This window comes from Marmota flaviventris, chromosome 10 (assembly GCF_047511675.1).
Source record: "Marmota flaviventris isolate mMarFla1 chromosome 10, mMarFla1.hap1, whole genome shotgun sequence".
NCBI classification, from domain to species: Eukaryota; Metazoa; Chordata; class Mammalia; order Rodentia; family Sciuridae; genus Marmota; species Marmota flaviventris.
Window position 1 is genome coordinate 80721568 of NC_092507.1, and position 20167 is coordinate 80741734.

The window sequence follows — 20167 nt, forward strand, 5'->3', positions numbered from 1 at the left end:
TTTCTTTGGGCAGGGGGTACCAGGGATTGAACTCAGGGGCACCCAACCACTGAGCCACATCCCCAGCCCTATTCTGTATTGTATTTAGAGGCAGAGTTTCGCTGAGTTGCTTAGTGCCTCACTGTTGCTGAAGCTGGCTTTGTACTCCTGATCCTCTTGCCTCAGCCTTCCAAGCCGCTGGGATTACAGGGGTGTGCCATTGTGCCCTGCTCCCCTACTCCTTAAGCCAGTTATGCCCTTGACTATCTCTAATCTTATGGAACATACACTGTGCTTGAGGCTGTGTTAGCTCGAGTGGTAAGATAGTGGTAAGATTCACAATTCATTTTAAGAACTTACTCTGTAGTTGCTCCAGGTACGAAAGGTAGAAAATGCATGGGATGAAACTAATCCAGCCAACATGAAGATCTTAGTAGCTCACGTAGTACATATTGCCACCAATTAATTTCCAACACTTTTAAATTTGTTTGCTTGTTTTAGGTCATTCCTGAGATCATTCTGTTACTAATCTGCTCCAAGTTTCAGTGTCCTCAACTACAAAATGAAAGCTTCAGGTTACGTGGTCACTAAAGATCTTTTCCCACTAAGCAATGAGTCTCTCTTCTATTCTGTAGTTCAGCGGTCACTTTGCCCCTGTTATGATCATCCAGTGATACAGAGTGTCCCTCAGAGCTAAAGAGAATTTGGAGCAGAGGTTTTGGAATAATAGCTTATCTATGTTTGTTGGATGTGGTCAGTGTGGTTGTCAAGTTAGTGAAAAGCCAAGCCATCCCTCTTCACTAGACTTCGGTCTCCTCATCTATAAAATGGGGCAGTTGAAACGGAGCCCATGGCGGCCCCTTCCAGTGCTGATATGCAGTGATTCATAATCATTCTCCCTCTTGCTCCCACAGGATCACACTGTGTTCTACAAGGACATGGTTGCCAAACCACCTGGCAGAGGGGAACAAAAACAGCCACTCCCAGCCTCACCACACAGAGACAAGCGGAGCTTTGAAAGCAGCTGCAATGGAGTTCAGAATGCTTAAGTTTTAGTTGCTGGTTTCAAGCTCATCGTAAATTCATCACAGGAACAGTTAAACAAATTTGATCTCTGGAGAGGAAGGGGCAGCAGCCAACGATGCTTAATCAAAGCACTCAGCCTCATGGGCCCACTTCCCCTCTCCCTGGTTTGCTGCCTCCTGGGTCTTGGCCACAGCCTTATTATTTGAATGAATCACTGTCTGTAGTACTATGTTGAGTATTCTCTGGATTCAGCATACCTGTTGGCCAGGTACCCATCACTCAAAAAACTTATGGAAGATGAACAAATTAGTCATACGGCTTAGATTTTTTGCTCCTCATAAGAACAAGCTTTAAAATGACTGCCTCTTAGCCTACTCTTTTCATCATGATTTCTTTATTAGTTCATTCCTGCTGACATAACTAAATGATTAGACTGGGAGTTTACACATAATAGAAATTTACTTCTTGCAGTTCTGGAGGCTGGAGTGTTCAAGATCCAGGTGCCAACAGATTTGGTGTCTGGTAAAGGCTTGTTCTCTCCTTCCAAGATGGCAGCTTATAGCCTCATCCTCACAGGACAGAAGGTCGAATCTCTCTATCTCTCAGGATCTTTTACAAGGGCATGAATCTCCTCCACAAGAGCATCACCTCCCAAGACAGCCACTTCCTAATGCCATCACCTTGGGAATTAAGTTGCAACATATGAATTTTCAAGAGATACATATATAGCTCGTTCTATCTTCCTGTGGAAGGTGCTGGCCAGTGTGTCTCAGCTAGAAGACTGCACCATGCACTTTTGCTCCCACTAACTGAGCAATGTGTTTACTAAGAGCCAACTTCATTTGTTCTCAAGGCGGTCTATGGCAGCAGCCCTTGGAATCCTAACAATATAATTCACTTGATTATTATATAAATCAATTAAATGCAAGTATAAAAAAGGGAGTTGTCGATTATACTGAAAAACAAATTAAGTGGCAAGCAAAGCTAAGTTCCTAAAAATATTTACAATCAAGTTGTACTGTATTAGCTAAACTTTCTCTTTTCCCTTTGAAGAAGTTAAAACTAAAAATTATAGATAAGAACATTATAGTAATATTTCAAAAATAACAACCCAAATGCCAGTCACAAAGCTTATCCTCAGAGAATAAAGCTTTAACCCAACATCAGAACATGAGCTAACATTACAGGCTTTTAGCTAAAATACTACATAGAATATATGGCTTGAGTCACTTTTTAAACTTTTCAAGTAATAGGCCTACTACATACTTTAACAGAACGTAGATGAATGGGATTCTATAGTCTGGGACCCAAATATTTTCTAGTTTTTTTCAGTTTACATTTGTGTTTTAGAATTGCATCTGTAATTATTATCAGTAGTATTTTATTATAAACTCTAAACATATATGAAATTAGAGATAAAAATAAGCCTCAAAATCCCATTGTAGAATATTTTGCCATCCGAGCTTCAACTCTTTCTTTTTTCCCCTTGTTGATGTATTTTAAAGCAAATTTTACACACTGTATCATTTTACTTGCTTTAGTAGATATCTGTAAAACATGGGGATATTTTCCTAGATGATCATAATACTATCAGCATACCTAACATAATTAACAACGATTCTTTGGTATCATCTAGTACCTTTGCCAACTCAGTTTTCTCAGATTCCCCCTAAAGTCTTTCTATTACCGATTTGTTCAAATACTGGTATAAAAATGATGCACGTTACACTTGTTATATCTCATGCCTTTTCAAAACTTAGAGTAATACTAATATAACGAAATGACTTAGACTGGGAGTTTATAAATAATAGAAATTTATTTATATCTCATACCTTTTCAAAGCTTAGAGTAATACTCCTTCACTTTTTTCTTTGTGCTATTAATTTATTGAAGAATTCCTGCTGTTAAAAATAAAGGTATGAGAATTTCAAAGGATTCAGAGAACTTCAAAGAACAACAATTGATAAAGTGGAATGTGAGATATATATTTTTTTTCAGTTTACATTTGTGACATATATATATATATATATATATATATATATATATATATATATATATATCTCCAGAGTTTCTGAGAGCTCAGGGAACTGATGGTGTCATGGCCCAGAGAAGAATTTCTACCTCTTTCAGACTGCAGATTAACAGACTGAGCAAAGAACTGGAGAATGGGATGAGACAAAACAAAGTTCTCAGAAACAAAGGTTCAAGCCATCAGGAAAATAAAAATCCAACTCACAAGATACCGCTTCAAACAAACATTCATTTCCATGCATATCCAAGTTTGTCAGGATGAATCCAGCTACTATGTACAACCATAAAGCTCAAATAAAGAAATATAGAAAGAAAAAGAAAAACAACAACAACAAAAAAGATACCACTTCACAGCATTGGGATGGCCATAATCAGAAAAAGATGGACGATGAGCAGATGTTGTTGGGAATGTGAAGACATTGAAACCTTTACACACTGCCACTGGAAATACATTTTGGGAAATGGGCAGAGAGTCCTTCAAAAATAAAACATGGCCATACATATACCCACGAGAAATGAAAATGTTTGTACACATAAACCGTGTACATGAATGTTTACAGAGGATTATTCATAATAGATAAAAAGTAGAGAATGGCCACATGGCTATGAAATAAAGTAATATGGTACACCCACACAATGGGATATTAAACTCATTTAAATGAATGAAGAACTGTTATATGTTACAATATGGATGAATCTTGAAAATATTATGTTAAGTGAAACAAGCCCATTGAGAAGAACATACTTTATATGATTCCACTTAAATGAAATGATGATTATTGATCAATCTGTAGAGACAGAAAGTAGATTCATGGTTGCTTAGGGCTGGGAGATTGAGGAAGAGCTGGGGGAAGGATGGCTAAGGGGTATGGGATTTCTTTTTGGGGTGATAAAAATGGTGTAGTGGTACAACTGTGTTAATATAATAAAAGCCACTGAATGCACACTTATAGTGGGTGAATTGCATGGAACATGAATTGTATCTCGATGACAGAGTTTAAAATTTTTTGTGTGTGATCAAAGAATATTCAACTGGAAGATAAAAGCAACTAACTGAAAATCCCTGTGGTTAGAATACATGCACATGCACACACACACACACACAAGCTCAAATGTCCTTTCTTGGCCCACTTTCATCACGTAGGAGGGCCCTGTGCAGGATGCATCCACCTCCACATAGTGCAGAAGGGGCCTGCTCCATTGCTGTTGGAGAGTGTGACTCAGTGTCACCCTGTCTTCCCTGGGTGAGTGCAGTCTCCCCTTCCTGGGCCCTGGTCATCTAGAGTGGGTTTTGTCTTGGGTTATGAACTAGATGACCTCTTGACCCTGTCTTCAGTAATACCACAAAAGGAAATCAAAGGGGAACTTGGAGAAATTTTCATTTTTGCTTTGGCCCACAGCTGACTTGTATCCTCAGAGCCTGTGCTCACATCCTGCCCACTGTCATGAAAGACAGCAAGACACAGGTGCAGACGCTTTCTGGGAATAGAGGGAGAAAGAGGCTGCCACTCAGCAGCTCTGCTGTGACAGATTCCTTGCCTCTGAAAGTGAGTACTACCCAGTAGGGAAGCCCAAAACATTCTCCCCAGATAAGATCCCATTCCCACGCGGTTTCAGGATGGAGCTGTGCAGCAACTGGTAGGGCTGTTGAGCAGTACCCAGCTTGGGGTTACAGTTGAGGAAGAGGGGGATGTTGGTGCCAAGGTTTCCTTGCCTATTTTGAAAGCCTTCTTCAGGCTATTCAAACTGCTATTCTTGTCAGAATTGGGCATCTGCCTGGCCCATGCATTTCCAATTATCCCTCTGGCCACAGGATCCTATGGCCATTGGCAAAGGGACAGATCTCAGGAGAAGCATGTGGTCTCACTAAAATTGCAGGGCTCAACTTTCTGTTGGCAAGACAGAAATCGCCATTTATGGAAGAGCAGAGGTGGGTGGGCCCGGTTCCCATGAGGATGTGAAGATGCTCCTGGGCCTCAGGGGACCTCCCTGCTCCCACTGAGTCCATTTACCCATCCCACCCAGAGGGAAAGTGGCCACAGGCCACAGCCCTTCCTGGAAGCTCTAAGGGAACAGGTAAATAAACAGAGAAGACGAACATCAACAAGAAAGAGGGGAAATTACCAAACACATGTTTCTAGAGAGAAGAATCCAGCAAAAACACAAAGGGGTGTCTCGAGATCCCACTTTAGATCCTAAAGAAGTACAGTCTTCAACCTTTTCTCTTATGCTTTGTTTCTGGTCCTAGGACCCCCTGAGCCAGCCTTGCTGTCTATCTTTCCTTCAGCATCTCTCTCTCTTCCCCTCCATCTGCTTCTTTCCTTCCCATCTGGCACCCAAACCCTCAGTCAGGGAAGCAGAAATCTAGATCCTTACTGTGTGATGTGGGCAAACTTCTGGACCACTGCATTTCCTATTTATATCAACATGTCCTGGGGGTAATAACAGACCCACCTCGTGGGGTCATGGCAAAACCTAAAAGAAAATGTGTGTTCCCAGTATTGGGCAATTAAATGCTATTTTTTCCTTCTCTTTTTTCTTTCCTTCTCCTCTCTTTTCATTCTTCCTACAACCTTTCCTTCTCCTGAAATTAGACTTCTCCAGCCTCAAGACTCCATCTCAGCTTCAGTAGCAGCCTGGGTGTGCCCATGCACAGCTGGTTCTCAGGATGCTGTGCAACACACTTCTGAACCCAGCGAGGGCTGATCCATGTCCAGTTCCTGGTTCTGCTGATCTATGGAACATCCTGCACTGTCCTCGCCAGTCCTGCCTTGTGCACAGGAAAAAGGTCACAGCAACATTCAGCACGTCCCTGGCAGCCACGTGTGGCAAGTTGCGATCATTTCTGCACTGGTTGTCATTCACTGCATTGAACATTAAGCATTGAAAGAGGGCTCCTTTAGCTGCTGCCTTTTAGGGACTCAACCTTCTTCCTCCTTAGCAGTCTGGGTCCCGTGGGTACAAAGCTCTAGTGTGCTTCCTTTCCAACTTCTTCAACCTCATGGTGTGGATGGCCCGTGACTGTTATATGGACCCATGTTAGGTCTCTTTGAAGCCCCTGAAGCAAACAAGCATGAAAGAAAGGAGGTGCTCTTTGCTCAGTTCTAAAACTCCATAAATAAGTATCTAATCCCTTACTTTGAGGCTGTGTGTCATAGTGCAACAGCCAGACTTGTCACTCTGCTCTAGTGGGAAGTGGTGTCCCTGGGAGGAATGTGATCATCCCCTCCAGGTGACTAGAAGCTCCCTGGAAAGCCATGGTTTGCAAGAGAACACTCACCTGTTGGGTTTTGTGCAGGAGGCTGCTGCTGGCCTCCAGGAAGTTTTCTTACTGTCCAGCAATCCCTGGCCAACGGGGTGCTAGGCAGCCTGCCCTGTCATGGCCCCACTCCTGCAGCATGAACCTTCCTGACTGATGAGCTTTTAGGACAATTTTGTCCCAGAGTAATATATTACACTATATTTTTTAAGTGTATATGACTTGCTCTATGTCCTGCACGGTCTTGAGGAATGCTCCACCAAAGAGAGACAGACAGACTGATGTTGATTCTATCTGTGGTCAAATACACTTAGAAAATATAGTGTAATGTATTCCTCTCTAACTCCTGGCCTTACCTCTTGGAGGTTCCTAAAGTGCACCAGGTAAGTGAGCAGTCCTGCAATCAAGACAGCTGGCCAATATCATTGGACCTAGCAGCTCTCAGAACAGAGGAACACAGTTTGGGAAATGCTGCTCCAAGAGAGGTTCTGAAATCTGGCTGGACATCTGAGTCACATGGAGAGTTTTTTGAATGTCAGTTCCCATGCTGACTCCAGGGGTATCTGAAAATCCATATTCCTAAACATTCCCTAGACTGTTCTGTGCCCCTGTGGATGTGGCTGGGACTCACTGCTCCAGGATAGGGAGAACTAGGAGGTAGTTGGGATGCAATTCCAGTGGGCGGTCCAGTGAATGAGGCTGACTTCCACTAAAGAGAACACCTGCCCCTGGACCGACTCTCTGCTGTGGCAATGGCAGGTAGGAGTGCTCTTCCCTGGAGTCAGCTCCTGTTTACTTCCTAAGAAAGTTGGGGAGGCTCTTCCTTTGCTTTTGGAACCTGTGTAGGCCACAGGAGAGTGGCAAGATTAAGAGGAACGATAGCTAAAGTGACTGGGACCATGGTCAAGGCTTGTGCCTGGTGACCCCTCAGGCCATGTCTGGCCTTCAAAGTCCCGATGGGCCCCAACGGCCTCTTTTGGTCCTGAGTACAAAATTTCATTTGATAATCTCATTCACTAAATTGCCCTTTTACTCTTGCTATTCCCTCTACTTAAACTCCTTTACTTAATACCCACTTTTTACTTGAATAATTCATTCTCCAAAGTCAGCCCAGGAACTATTTTCTTCAAAAAACCTTCCCAAATATCAGGTTGTACCCAGAATTCCTTTTCTGCCCTCCCATGAAAACAGTATGAAATCCCATTTTACCTTCCCCAATTCAACTTCAACCCACTCCCTTAAAAATTGTGTGTGTGTGTGTGTGAGAAAGAGAGAGAGAGAGAGAGAGAGAGAGAGAGAGAGAGAGAGGAGAGAGAGAGAGAGAGAGAGAGAGGAGAGAGAGAGGAGAGAGAGAGAGAGAGGAGAGAGAGAGGAGAGAGAGAGAGAGAGAGAGAGAGAGAGAGAGAGAGAATGTAAGGTCTTATTTCAGAATTTTTTTGACTAGAAATTTTTGTCATTTCTTAACCCAAACTGCCAATTTATCTTTAATTCCTCAATAGCATTGCTGAGCTTCTAAAACTCACCATTTCCAAACAATTTACAGTCCTCCCCCCGATTGTGCACGGTTGGTACACCTCTGCTCAGTCTGACATTTATTAAGGTCAAAGCATATTTTATGTCTTTGAACCCAGGAGCCTGCATATTACAAGCTGAGCTGTTGAGATCTTAGGTGACAGAATTCATTGACAAGATGTATTATCTGTGCAGTTTCAAATGTAGAAACCTGAGTTGATGATTTTTTTTTTTTTTCTTTTTCAGGTTTCCACATTGAAGACTCAGCAATTTCTCTCGGTTCACAGGGGACAGCTGAGGAAAACAATTTGTTTGGAAATCATAAATTTGTAGGAACTCAGCAAGTACCTCTTAGGAATTAGGAACAGGCCGGGAAATTTGAATTAAGATATGACACCATTTTAATCAAAATGTCCCCCCCCCCCATTTTTTTTTTTTATTTTGAGAAATGATTGCTTCTCTCTATAAATTAATTTTCTCATCTGAAAATCTGACAAACAGCATCAGTCAGGGCTCAGCAGGGGATCAATACCTGTGAAAGGCTAAGAAAGGGTCACTTACAAAAGAGACAGGGTTAGGGAAGTGAGTGAGGGATGGTGAGGCACCTAGGAACAAGTAATGGGGGAAGCTGTTGGCACCACTAGTACTGAAGCCGTTACCAGAATTTGGAAAGAACATGGGAGGGGTGTCCAACAGGAGCTGTGCATTGGGTAAAATATTGAAGCTGCAGCCTCTCATTCCCACAAGGGAGCTGGGAAAATAATGACGCTCCCTCACTCTCCACCAGGCTCCAGTCTCCTGCCAGGGCTTCCCTTGGCAGGAGAACCCAACCAGAGGTCACAGAACAAAGGAGCCTGTTGATGCAGATCCTCAGCCTCCTGGGACACAGGGGATGATGGAGAGAAAGAGCAAGTGGAAAACTTCCTGTTCAACAGAATATTTATTTATATAAAATTAAATCACATTCCTCTATTTAATGTCCAAATCAAAGCAACTCAGAGCCCCTACTTCCTCTAAATTAGTCTTCTCTGCCCAACCCCTGAAGAGGGTGTGGGCACCCAGCTTCCTCTATCACTCATGCATAAGCCCAGGTCCCGGCCTGCCGCTGGCTTTTGGCAGGATCAGTGATATCAAATTATATTTATTCTTTTCAAATCCTAGATCATATGGGCTAAGAAAGTATAGTCAGAGATTCTGGGAACTTCCTGGCCACCTGATTCATGAAAGTCATAGATCTAGCCGTCTTCTAAATTAAAACTACTTTACACTGACCTCCCAGGCCATGGGAAAAATATATTAAATTTCTGGAGCCCTTTAGAAAAATGGACTGCTTCATGTCTTCCTGTTATAAATTACATTAGGCAATGTGTCTTTATCTTATAAGATAATGGTGTAGCAGACATCTAGTTTGCATGTGAATTAAAATGTTAGAAAAATGAAGAGATATGAAAATAAACAACAACAACAAAAAAAAATGGATTCTAAGTTATAAGAAGAATTTTTTTTTATTGGTTGTTCAAAACATTACAAAGCTCATGACATATCTATCATCTTTCATACATTTGATTCAAGTGAGTTATGAATTCCCATTTTTACCCCAAATACAAATTGCAGAATCACATCAGTTACACATTCACAATTTTTACATAATGCCATATTAATGACTGTTGTATTTTGCTGCCTTTCCTATCCCCTACTATCCCCCCTCCCCTCCCCTCTCATCTTCCCTCTCTACCTCATCTGCTGTTGTTTAATTCTCTCCCTTGTTTCCCCCCGCCTTTCCCCTCACAACCTCTTATATGTAATTTTGTGTAACATTGAGGGTCTCCTACCATTTCCATATGCTTTCCCTTCTCTCTCCCTTTCTCTCCCCCCACTCGTCTCTGTTTAATGTTAATCTTTTCCTCATGCTCTTCCTCCCTGTTCTGTTCTTAGTTGCTCTCTTTATATCAAAGAAGACATTTGGCATTTGTTTTTTAAGGATTGGCTAGCTTTGCTTAGCATAATCTGTTCTAATGCCATCCATTTCCCTGCAAATTCTATGATTTTGTCATTTTTTAGTGCTGCGTAATACTCCATTGTGTATAGATGCCACATTTCTTTTATCCATTCATCTATTGAAGGGCATCTAGGTTGGTTCCACAGTCTAGCTATTGTGAATTGTGCCGCTATGATCATTGATGTGGCAGTATCCCTATAGTATGCTCTTTTAAGATCCTCAGGGAATAGTCCGAGAAGGGCGATAGCTGGGTCAAATGGTGGATCCATTCCCAGCTTTCCCAGGAATCTCCATACTGCTTTCCAAATTGGCCTCACCAATTTGCAGTCCCACCAGCAGTGTACAAGTGTACCCTTTTCCCCACATCCTCGCCAACACTTATTGTTGTCTGACTTCATAATGGCTGCCAATCTTACTGGAGTGAGATGGTATCTTAGGGTGGTTTTGATTTGCATTTCTCTGACTGCTAGAGATGGTGAGCATTTTTTCATGTGCTTGTTGATTGATTGTATGTCCTCCTCTGTGAAGTGTCTGTTCAGGTCCTTGGCCCATTGGGTTATTTGTTATCTGACTGGGTTATTTGTTATCTTATTGTTTAATTTTTTGAGTTCTTTGTATATTCTGGATATTAGGGCTCTATCTGAAGAGTGAGGGGTAAAAATTTGTTCCCAGGATGTAGGCTCCCTATTTACCTCTCTTATTGTTTCTCTTGCTGAGAAAAAACTTTTTAGTTTAAGTAAGTCCCATTTGTTTATTCTTGTTATTAACTCTTGGGCTATGGGCATCCTATTAAGGAATTTGGAGCCCGACCCCACAGTATGTAGATCGTAGCCAACTTTTTCTTCTATCAGACGCAGTGTCTCTGATTTGATATCTAGGTCCTTGATCCATTTTGAGTTAACTTTTGTGCATGGCGAGAGAAAGGGATTCAGTTTCATTTTGTTGCATATGGATTTCCAATTTTCCCAGCACCATTTGTTGAAGATGCTATCCTTCCTCCATTGCATGCTTTTAGCCCCTTTATCAAATATAAGAAAGTTGTACTTTTGTGGATTGGTTTCTGTGTCCTCTATTCTGTACCATTGGTCCACCTGCCTGTTTTGGTACCAGTACCATGCTGTTTTTGTTATTATTGCTTTGTAGTACAGTTTGAACTCTGGTATCGCTATACCTCCAGATTCACACTTCCTGCTTAGAATTGCTTTTGCTATTCTGGGTCTTTTGTTTTTCCATATGAATTTCATGATTGCTTTATCTATTTCTACAAGAAATGCCATTGGGATTTTAATTGGCATCGCATTAAACCTGTAGAGAACTTTGGGTAATATTGCCATTTTGATGATGTTAGTTCTGCCTATCCATGAACAGGGTACATTTTTCCATCTTCTAAGATCTTCTTCTATCTCTCTCTTTAGGGTTCTGTAGTTTTCATTGTATAAATCTTTCACCTCTTTTGTTAGGTTGATTCCCAAGTATCTCATTTTCTTTGAGGATATTGTGAATGGAGTGGTTTTCCTCATTTCCATTTCAGAAGTTTTGTTGCTGATATACAGGAATGCCTTTGATTTATGCGTGTTGATTTTATATCCTGCCACTTTGCTGAATTCATTTATTAACTCTGGCAGTTTCTTTGTAGACCCTTTTGGGTCTGTTAAATATATTATCATGTCATTCGCAAATAGTGATAATTTAAGTTCTTCTTTTCCTATTTTTATGCCTTTAATTTCTTTTGTCTGTCTAATTGCTCTGGCTAGTATTTCAAGAACTAAATTGAATAGAAGTGGTGATAGAGGGCATCCCTGTCTTGTTCAAGATTTTAGAGGGAATGCCTTCAGTTTTTCTCCATTTAGGATGATGCTAGCCTGAGGTTTAGCATATATAGCTTTTACCATGTTGAGGTAAGTTCCTGTTATCCCTAGTTTTTCTAGTGTTTTGAACATAAAGGGATGATAAGAAGAATTTTTGCTTCCAAAAACTCATGACCATTTTGGTCATCTCTTACTCTAAATGTCATTACCTATCATTCAGTGGCTCTGATTTTGTAAACTTCAGAATCGGATTATCCACTTACCTGTTATTACTAATCCAAAAACACTGCATGCTATTGTAATAAACTGATTGTGAAATTCACTGGCAACTTCCAGGAACCCCCCCCCCCCAGGGTAGGATGAATAGTAGCCTTAAAACATCTGGTATGCCAAGAATTATCATTCTTAAAAGCTTACCACCAATATTTCAAGTCTGGAGCCTAGAATTCAGGTTTTAAGAATTCTGGCTATATAGTCATTGCCAACAAGTCTCAGAAAGACTTTGCCTGACTTGGGCTTATAGATGAATCAATTCCACCCCTTTCCCCTTCAACCAGGTGTGGTAAAATCCTATTTAATTAGGGTGCTAGAGTGCTTTCCCCTATGAGAAGAGAGGAGATCTAGACACTTCTAAGTTCCCCTGGTGCTAATCAGAAATTTTGGATGTGAAAATAGTGTGAGATTAGATTAGTCAGAATGTTTTTGGCTTTAAGTAACGAAAGAACCCAAGTACAAATGATGAGGAAATTTTCTTATTTCACATAACAAAAAGCCCTGCCTTATGATGGTTTCCAGGCTAGTGGCCTCATCAAGAACCTAGCTTCTTTCCTTAGCGAAAATTTATTAACTTGTCCTTGGGTTATTGAACTCGTGATTGTAAAATGGCAGTCACCGTTGTGCCACCTGACAACATAACCATGTCAAGAAAAAGAAATGTTCCCATGTCTCTTGTGAAGAGGGAGATAATCTCAGAACCTTCCAGAAGACTCCTCATATTTCCTCTTGGCAGAATGCTATCACATGTTCAGGTTTAACCTATAACTAACAAGAGGTTTAAATGCATCAAATTGGATTGGTTTAAATTCATCAAGAATGGCTCTCTGAAACTTGCCTACCATGTGTGAAACCTTGGATTTGATCCCCGGTATGGGAGGGGGGGAGGGGATACAATAGCTGTCCCTTAGGAAGGAACAGCTAAAAATTTTATGTGGATTATGGATTAACTTCAATCAGAAAATGATCAGGCATAAATCAAGAGTGAAAAGGAATATTAAAAGGAATTTCACTCTTTCACTTGGTACAATTTAATTTTAAGAAAAATGTGGCCCTTTCAACAAATGAAACTAATATTTCTTTTGGATCCCAGAATTCTAACCATATTTATAAATGTACCATTGAGCTATTATGTGGCTTAAATGGTCCTGTTGGGCTAACTTGGGAAATGTTACCATTTTTACTATTTTCTACAGAGAAAATATTTTCAGAGTTATGTGTCAAATAATTCAATGGATTTAAAAATTACACCCCATTCCTCTGTGCAGTGGTTCTTCTGTAGTTGTACATAAAATGTTTTTACTGTAAATGAACTAATATAACATGCTGCTTTATGCCATAATAAATAAGATACTAGTATTTAAAAGAAAAGAAAAGAAAAGAAATTGCCCTCTGGAAGCTGAGAATGGTCCCAGTCTCTCCCTGATGCACAGGGGTTGCCACCAAGGAGGAGATACTGAATGGGATTGAGGTCAGTTAGGAAGAAGGGTAGGCACCCTGCTTGAATGGGGAGGCAGCCTCACAGTGCCCATGGCAGGAATCTGGCCACATGCCTTAGAAAGGGCAGCAGGAGTGATATCCCCAGCAGAGTGGAAGGTGCAGGGAACTCAGGGCAGGATGTTCTCCTGGGGAATGCTGCCCTCTGGGCCTCCCCTTCCACACTGGTGAGGAAACTGGGTTGAAAACCAGGACAAGCCCAGTGGATGTTCTCCCAGAGCCTCGATCTATAAAGGATGACAAAAGATGGAAGGAGGGGAATTCTGCGTCAGGTACTACAGTACTCAGCGGTGCGGATACCTTCCATTCCCGGCCTCAGTTTTCTAGGTATTCTGACTCATTAGACAACTATGTGTCAGACCACTTGTCTTTACTTGGGAACAGGTGGTCCTGCACCTCTGAGGAGGCCAAGAGCTTTTGAAGTTTTCACATTGTCTAATATTTGCCTTTCTGGTCACAGGTAGTTCTGCTGCTGCTGCTGGCTGGAGAACTGATACTGAGTGAAGTCTAGACTTGTTATGCCCCCTCCTCCAGCCCTGACCTGCCTGCACTGTGACTCAACCACCAAAGAGTTGGCTAATAGGCTCCTGACCTCTCACCTTGGCCCACATTTTTCCCCCCTGGGTACTGGGACTTCAATCCTAGGACACTCTACCACTGAGCTACATCCCCAGCCCTTTAAATTTAATTTTTAATATTTTGAGACAGAGTCTCCCTAAGTTGCTGCAAACTTGCAATCTTCCTGCTTCAGTCCCCTGAATAACGGAAACACAGGTGTGGCCACCACACCAGGTCCAGCCCTCTTTTTGGTCGTCACTTACAAACACCCCCTCCCCAAATTTAGCCCATTCTTGTCCTTCCTATGACCTGAGGCAGAACATAAAAACCCTACATTGAGATTTTAAAGAGTATGTTTTCATAATATTTAGGGGCAGGTTAATAATTTTCCAGGAACACAGTTTCCTATGACAAATGAATTATCCCTCCAGCCAAACTGCTAGTCCTGTCATGATCAAAAGCTATGTTTCCTCAGACAAGGGCCATTGGCTGAGTTCAAGAGGGCAGCAAGAAAATACAATAGTTAGTGGATCAAAAATGTGACTCTTGGAGATAGAGATAACTCTCACTGATGAAATATATTAACTGTATCCAAAGTCACCAAGAGGGGACATGATTGTTAATTGGAAATCCTTGTGATGTCATTTGTTAAATAAACGAAAGTATCCATCAGCAGCATGTGGCCTGTTGGTAGCACATGGCCTGTTGGGTCTTTCTGGTGGCTGGCCACCCTTCCTTCAAGGCCATAGAAAGTACATCCTGTTACAAACATTTCTTCCTCACTTTGCCAGCTTATATCAATCTCCAGATATTTCCTCTTCCTAAAATCTTGCAGCATGTATGAGCTGTGCACTTTAATTTATTATAATTGTGACTTGTATTGACCAGGGAGGCAATCCCGGGCTCTGAGCTGGAAGAGTTCCTGATTTTGAATCTTATTGTGAGATCTTAGGCAAGTTATTTGTTTTTGTGGGTGTCCTCTGCATAACGGGATCATAAGGATGTTTACTTCATGGACGTGTAGTGAATATTACATCTAAAATAACTACTATCAGCAAGTGCTCAGTGAAGGATAGCTATTATTGCTTTAATATTTTAAACCATTTAACCTAGAAATTCTGGTCTGAGGAATTCATTTTCAGAAAATAATAATGGACTTATAGTTTTAAATTCCTTCAGCATTTTTTATGAGATCTAAAACTGGATATAGTCTAAGTATCCAAGAACAGAGAATCATTTAAATAGGTTGTAGTATATCCATAAAAGGAAACATTATTTGAAAATTAAGTATCACTATTTCTCTGTATATGATGTTCGTAAAATATGATTCTGAGAAGAGCTATAAAAATTCAAAGAATTTCAAATTGTCTTGTATTATTCATGTCCTGGACCTGGCTGGCTGACTCCCACCTGGCTCCCTGTTTTAGGAACTAGAGCAAGGCTGTTCTTAGAGTAGGTACCTGGCAAAGGGCAGGCAGCCCACACATGGGTGGGCTGGGGGGTGGGGGTGACCCTTAAGATGTGAAGGGCTGTGCCCAACAGTGGGATGGTAGACATCAGGCTGAGCAGCTCCCTGTGGGATCTAGACAGGAGAGTGAGGAATGAAGCAGGCAGCCTGGCAGGTGAGAAGAACCAGAGATAGCAGGAGAGAGAAACTGTGGGAGGGAAGGAGACGTAGAAGGCCCCAGTGTTGCCTCTGGCTCACGAAGGCTTGTTGGTTCTTGGACCAATGACAGACCGGGTATCCTTAAAATCAACCCCAATTTCTGAGAGTATTTTTTGAAGCAGTATCTGTGCCTCATAATGAAATAACTGAGACACCAGTTCTGTTAGCATTGTCTTCCCAAATGCAATCTGAGCTTCTTTAGGGCAAGCAGTTTGCCTCCCACATCAGGCATGAGTACATCAAGGTTTGGGCACATATTAGCTGTTCACTTTATGCTTTATTCGTTCATTTCTTTACTTAGCAACTATTGAACTGTGTTTAGGGTGTGCCCAGTACACTGCTAAGCACTGGGAACACAATAGTGAGCAAAATAGAAATCCCTGTCTTCGTGGGACAGGGAAACATGGTGGAAATACAATAAACTAAATACATAGGATGTGAGGTCAAGTAGAGGATGACAAGTACTAGTAAAAAAAATAATAAACCCAGAAAGGGAGTAGTGAGGGTGAGGGGAGGGCAGACCGAAGTTGGAATTATCAATAGCACAGTCATAGATGCCTCTTTGTGAAAGAAACATTTGAGTGAAGTTCAGAGGAAATGGGACAGCCGCACCATGCCAGGCTGCTGGAGGGAGAATACAGGCCATTAACAAGAGCAAGAGCCCTGAAGGGAAAGGGAGCCTGGTATGCTTGGGAAAGAGCAAGGACACCATTGTGGCTGGAGTAGAATAAGCAAGGGAGATGGAAATGAGTCCATTGTCTAAGACTGATGTGAATTGTGTTGAACTCCATGACACTGGAGGTCAGGAGAGGCTCAAGGAGGGTCAGTAATTGTTCCTTGGAGGGACATGTTGAGGTGAACCCTTGACCTTCCCTCTAAGACTGGAAAATGAAGCCTGAGTCTTTGTTTGGGGTCCTATCTTTGGGTAAGAGAGGTGGTTGGAGAGGGAAGGGAGAGGCCAGACTGAGTGTGGTCAGATCACAGGGGTCACAAACCTTTCTGGAAGAACATGACTCATGTTGCTTTCAGACAATAGGGCATTTCTAAAGCCTCTGCCTGGATGAATCTTTTCTCTTAGACGACTCCCACCTTTCCTCTTTCTGACTATTCACCACCGATTGTCTAAAATGATTGAAATAACTACATTGTCCTTTGGAGAGACATCCTTATCAAGTCTTTGGCAATTTCAAATGAAATCACAAAACTCCCTTTTAGAATTTACCCACACTTTTTTTTTTTTTTTTTTGAAGATGGAAAACCGTTTCCATATATCTTTGGGAGGGATCAGGGAGCAAAGAACAAGAGATGGTGAGGAAGGGCTCAGTGCTCTTCCCTTGAATTGGAAGCTGGGAAGAATCTGGGAAAAGTGATTAAGGGTTTTTTTTTTTTTTCTGTGTCATGTGTCACTAGTGAGGGACATCATGCCTCATGACCTCCAAGACTTAACATGCTTTTAAATATAATAAATTACTAGGAAGAGACTTGGTCCCTTGATAAATGTCTCACCGAGACTGACCAGTATAATTTCTGTGAAATCCATAACCAGCCCTCCTCCCCCATCTCTACCTTCCACAAACTGAACATTGTCAATCAAAAGAGGTCAGATGGCTTTGAACCATACCTTGTCCCTCATCTTTCTTGTTATTACCAAAGCATTTTAAGTATGGATTCATAACAGGGAAAAATTTATACTCACAAGCATGATAGGAATGGAGCTAGTGAATTTCTGAGTTAATCAGAACCAGAGATTAGGTTTGCCAATATGTGTGGTTTAATTGCCCAAGGCCACTTTCAAGGAGCTAAGCTAGATGCTGACAGATTTTGTTGGAATTATTGGAATTTTTCAGGCCCAGTCATGTTGGCCTACCTCATGGAGGAGTAAGATAGAATGTCAGAGGTCTGGCTGCCCAAACTCTAATCACATAGTTTTTCCTGGTCTGTACTCACCGTTTTTTTTTTTTTTTTTTTTTCCTTAAAGTCTATTGTATTTAAAGTGAAACAACCTTCTTTTGAGATGTAACTTCACCACTTAACTAGCTGCACAGCCATTAACAAGTGGCATGTTATTCAGCAGACATTTATTGAATCCCAACTATTACTGGTGCGATAACCATGGATGTGTTCACAGATCTCTGAGCCTTGGTTTCCTTACAGTAGATGATAAGATTACTGAGAGAATGAAGGGACATGTTTGCTGATCAGCCAGCCAGCCCTTAGTAGGTACACAGTAAGTGATATCCATTAAGTAATGTTAAGAAAATAAGAAGATTTTAAAAGGTGAGAGAGAACATTTTCTCAACACAGCACCCCTTGGCCTGTCAGGTAAGAGAGCCTGATCCTTTTTGAGAAGGTAACCTAAAGTTGGCTTCAGAATGTCCTCTCATTCAAAAATGATCTCTCAACAGTTCATGCCTTTGATGTGTTAACTTGACTGGTCACAGATTGCCCAGAAATTTGATCATTATTTTGGATATTTCTGTGAGGGTGTTTTGGGTAAGGTTAACATTTAAATTGATTGACTTAAGTAAAGCAGATTGTCCTCCCTAATGTGGGTGGGCCTCATCCAACTAATGGAAGACCTAAATAGAATAAAATGGCTGACCCTTCTCTGAATAAGAAAGAACTTTCCTTGCCAAACTGCCTTCTAACTGGGACTTTGGCTTTCCTCCTGCCTTTGGTCTCTAACAAAAACATCAGCTCTTTTTGGGTCTTAAGACTCCTAACCTTCAAAGGTGAACTATACCATCAATTATCCTGACTCTCAGACTTTTGGACCCAGACTGGAATGAAGCTACAGTTTTTCCTTGGTCTCTCCCAGATTCACCCTACAGACATGGGAACTTGGCCTCCGCCATCACTGCATGAGCCAATTCTATCCTGTGTGTTCTGTTTTATCAGAGAACCATAATGCCATTCCAACTTCAGTTTATTTGCTACGACTTCCCTTAATCTAATATGTTAATCTATTCCAGCTGAGCTGAACCCATGAACCTCCATGATCTGCTCTTGTGTATCTTTCTGCCTTTGCACAAACTTTGACTCTGCTGAAAAAGCTCTCCTTTTCCCTTCTCTTCAAGACCAACTCCAGCTTACCCATCAAACTCTTAGTTTTAGCATCACTTAACTCAGAACTTTATTCTTTAGGGTTGGGAATCTTCTTTCATATCAGCCAATTCTTGTTCCATTCCAGCACCTATAACCTGCACTTATCCTGAATTTACCTTGATTCCAATAGCACAATGTGAGACCTTTGATGGCAGGGTGGTGTTCATGGTACTTAGCACAATTTTAGATATATAGCAGGAAGCCAATAAGTATTTGTTGCATGAATAAATGGATAAATAAATAAGCAAGTGGATTTCTTCAAATGAAATATAAAACACAACGGTTAAGAGAAAACTCATTCTAAGATCATTGAACCAAATCAGTGAATTCATGAAGTCACTATCCAATGACTTCAAAACACGGTTGAGTGAGGGTTTTCAAGAAAAGCAGTTCAGGGTTTGAAGTAGAAGTAGGTAAGAGGGTTATTGCCTTTAGGAGCTGAGAAAGCATCTATCATATCAGTAGCTTTAGCAGAAGCCATTGCCTCTTCTAGGGACAGACTTCCATGTTGGATCCTGTTGAGGTCTCCATTACAATTAAACCTAAGGGGCAAGGTGGTTTAGACCATCCAGTGTCAGTTTTTCCAGGCTTTTCTGATGTGGGAAGATGGAATGACCCTGACTCAGGGATGTGCTTAGGTTTGGTGTTTGGCTCATAGATTTCATTCCCCTATTTAAGCTAGCTGCCTCTTCAGGATTTGGAAAAATGAAAAGAATTATTATGGGTAACTTTTACCAGTGAAAAGATTGTGAAGTAACCTGAGATCTACGAATAAACATGGAATGGTTTCCAGATCAGATGCCAGCTTGCCTCTAAAAGCCCTTTACAATTGAAGCTGAAAACCACATCCTACCATAAAGTCAGTGGTAACTATTAATGGCTAGAGGCAAGACCTAGCCAATGATGACAAAGATATATTTAATCAAACCTCCCATACACTAGTGCTCTTTGTCATGTAATCCAAAGACAGATGTTTGTAGATCCAGGTTTTGAGTGACCCCTTGGGCTGAAGTTAGAGGCAGCAACTCCCCACCTGAGAGTCAATGGAGCATTTCCTGTTGGTGCCTAGAACACACGAGAAACCAAGGAGAGAAGAGGTGACACAAGGCACAAAGGTGAATCAGGGTCAGTGACTCTGGAGCACAGAGAAGGGGGTCTAAAAATGCTAGGATAGAGAGATGTCTGGGGTCCCCCATGTCTGATGACTAAGAGGTTTTCCTGGAGAGAATAAGAAGGCTCAACTTGACATCCAAGGGTGAGTATTCGGGTGAGAAGTGAGAGAGGGGTTGGTATGCTACAAACACCAGTGAAGGAGAACTAGAAGTGCTCAGACCCCACGTGGGGTAAGAGGAGGTGAATCCTGCATCTGATGGAGCCAAAGCACCTACTCCCTCTGGATTGGAAAATCTCATCTGCATCAGTGAAATTATTTCTGAAGCTGTTAAAACAGTGCT